The following is a 3,454-nucleotide window of genomic DNA, read 5'->3' as shown; positions in this document are numbered from 1 at the left end:
TAGAAATATTGTAGCAATCAATGTTTCTAGCATGGGAGGCAAACCCAAATCAACGCTCATCAAGTGTTTGGATAGATAGGTCTAAGGAATATGGCACCCCTTTAGATCCTTGGTCACAAGTGCATTACACCGACGAAGGAATTGTTCAATCAATGGTAAATGAAGGGGCGCCATGGGAAGATTACCACCATCGTTCCCATCTTCTGACTTGTAAAGAAGATACTCCTGATGACCTTCATCATCTGTCAGTTTTTGATTTCCTATCAAATACTGTAAACACGGTGGATTCCGAGCGAAACTTGTCCAACATTGAGGAGATTATCGCCATAAATATCTCAACCAAAACAGATGTTGTAGAGAATATTTATGTTGGCAAATGTTGTTCCCCTTCAGAACTGGAAATATATAACGCTCTTTTTCGTGAATTCAGAGATGTCTTTGCTTGGTCATATGATGAAATGCCAGGCATTGACTCGAGTATAGTTGAACACGAAATTAAGATGTATCCAGATGTCAAACCAGTACGACAACGGCTACGGCAGGTGCACCCCAAGAAAGCTGCTGCCATCAAGGCAGAAGTTGAAAAGCTTCTCCATGCTGGTTTCATTTACCTGGTTCCTCTAACTGATTGGGTATCGAACATTGTTCCTGTTATGAAAAAACAAGGAACGATTAGAGTGTGCGTCGATTATAGGGATGTAAATCAAGCTTGTCCAAAAGACAACTACCCTACACCCTTTATTGACCAGATAATTGATGAATGCGCCGGATGCGAAATATTTTCATTCATGGATGGATTCTCTGGGTATAATCAAATAAATATCCGCCCACAGGACCAATCAAAGACTGCATTTATTTGTCTGTGGGGCACATTCGCATATCGTAAATTACCCTTTGGTTTAAAGAACGCAGGGGCAACGTTTCAGAGGGCAATGAATTGTGACTTCCATGAAATCAAAAACATCGTTCAACCATATCTCGATGACCTTTCGGCTCATTCACGAAAGTGGACTGCTCATCCGCAGCATTTAAGAGCGATATTTCTACATTGCTGACACTACAAGATACGACTCAATCCACACAAATGTGTGTTCTCTGTCAGTTCTGGTCGTTTACTTGGCTTTGTAGTCTCAAAGGACAGGATTCGTCTCTTCCCATGTAAGGTTCAGGCAATCATTAATTTGCCTCCACCTTCAAATTTTCTTCAGATTCAGAAACTCCAAGGGAAAGAAAACTTTCTAAGGAGGTTCATTCCAAATTACCTAGAACTTGCTAAAGGTTATACACGTCTATTGAAAAAAGAAGTACCCTTTAACTGGGATCAGGTCGCACAAGCTTCCTTTGATGCTTTAAAAGAATCCCTGATGAAAGCATCATTAATGTACGCTCCTGATTATCAAAAAGACTTTAACTTGTATCTGGCTACAGCAGATACAACCATCGCAATGGTTTTAGTTCAAGAAGACAACGGAATTGAACACCCTATATATTATTTAAGTAGGAACTTAAATGATACAGAAAGCAAATATTCTTATGTTGAAAAGCTAGCGTTCGCAGCTGTTCAAGCGATACAGAGATTTCGACACTATGTCCTCTTTCGAAAAACTACCATTCTATCAGATTGCAACCCCATGACTTATATATTGTCGCGACAGTTGCTGGGGGGAAATATTCAAAATGGATAGCAATTCTACAAGAGTTTGATCTGGAATTTGTAAAATCCAAGTCATTGAAAGCCCTGGTTTTCGCAGAATTATTATGCGATCTCCCATCGTCGTCCAACGATGAAACATCCAAAGAAACAATTGTGGATGAATCTTTGTTTCTGATATCTTCAAGCAATCCGTGGTATGGAGATATAATTATCTATCTCTAAACCCAAAAATATAGGCCTAATACCTCCCGCTCTGAACAAAAACATATTTGATACCAATCAAAAGACTACATGATCGTTGGTGACACGCTTTACCGTCGTGGGTTCTGAGGAGGTGCCTCACCCATGAGGAAGCCGAAAAGTCCTGAATGATTGCCATTCAAGCGCATGTGGGTGGCATCAATCTGGTTACGCTACGGTGCAAAAATTTTTACGAGCAGGATACTTCTGGCCAACAATGTTCAAATATTGCATAACCGCAGTCAGAAGTTGCCATGCCTGTCAAATTTTCGATAGCAAAACCAGAAGGCCACCCGTACCTCTGCAGCCGATAGTTGCTGTCGGGCCATTCACCAAATGGGGCATTGATTTCATGACATGTAACCCCACCTCGACCAGGGGTCATGGGTATATCATAGTCGCAGTGGACTATTTTACCAAATGGGCCGAGGCGATGCCTACATTAGATAACACTCGTGAAGCAGCTGCCTTTTTCTTTTTCAATCATGTAGTCGCCAGATTTGGCGTTCCATAGGCTATAGTCACAGATCATGGATCGCATTTTAGCAATCACATGATGGCTGAATTAGCTGCCAAATTAGGGTTGTCTCACAACAGCTCTACTCCATATTACCCGCAGGCCAACGGACAAGTTGAAGCAATCAACAAGGTCTTGAAGCGCATGCTGCAAAGGATGATTGGAGTCCACAAAAGGAGTTGGCACCTAATCCTGTACTCGGCCTTGTGGGCATACCTAACATCGGTAAGGAATGCAACCGGGTTTACAACTTCCCAACTGGTATATGGCCTAGAAGCAATCTTACCAGTTCAGTGTGAAATCTTGTCCCTCAAACTTGCAATCGACCTTCTCCCCGGAACTTCAGAAGAGGAGGCTCGTTTCTTGGAACTAATCCAATTGGATGAAACCCGTCGTGATGTTGCTTTGGCTAATGAAGCCCATAAGAAACGATTCAAGGCACAGTTCGACAAGAATGTCAAACCCTGTGTCTTCTCGGAAGGTGACTTGGTCTTGCTTTATGACCAGGAATCTGATAAATTGGGAGCAGGTAAATTCAAGTCTTTATGGATGGGCCCCTATATTGTTAAGCGAGTGTTAGCAAAAGGAGCCTACGAGTTAATGGATCATGACGGGATTCCACTGGCACAACCTCATAACGGGTTGTACCTTAAGTGTTACTACGCGTGATTCAGTGTGGTAACCCATATGCTTTTGTCACATTTTTATTTTCGCTAAAGTATTTTTTTTGGTCAAGTAAATCCACTTTTTACATTTGTCGCAGATGTCGAACCTATTGGAATATTTTGTTGGATATGCCAACGGAGCAAGTCGTAGTTCGTGGAACCTATTTTCTGCGGCCTGGGCCATTTTTGATCCAAGCGGCGAGTTAGTAAGTTTCAGAGGGGTATGCATTGGTTGATCAACTAATAACATCGCTGAATATAGCAGGTTGATAGAACTTCTCTCTGATGCCACCACACATGGCATACGCCGACTAGTCGTCAGACTAGACTCACAGCTCGTCATACTACAACTCACTAGTATCTACTCCGTCCGAAATC

This window comes from Pinus tabuliformis, chromosome Q (assembly GCF_031772625.1).
Source record: "Pinus tabuliformis cultivar Carrire ecotype Pingquan chromosome Q, CPIR1, whole genome shotgun sequence".
In the NCBI taxonomy this organism is placed as follows: Eukaryota; Viridiplantae; Streptophyta; class Pinopsida; order Pinales; family Pinaceae; genus Pinus; species Pinus tabuliformis.
Note: the sequence above shows the minus strand (reverse complement) of the source record.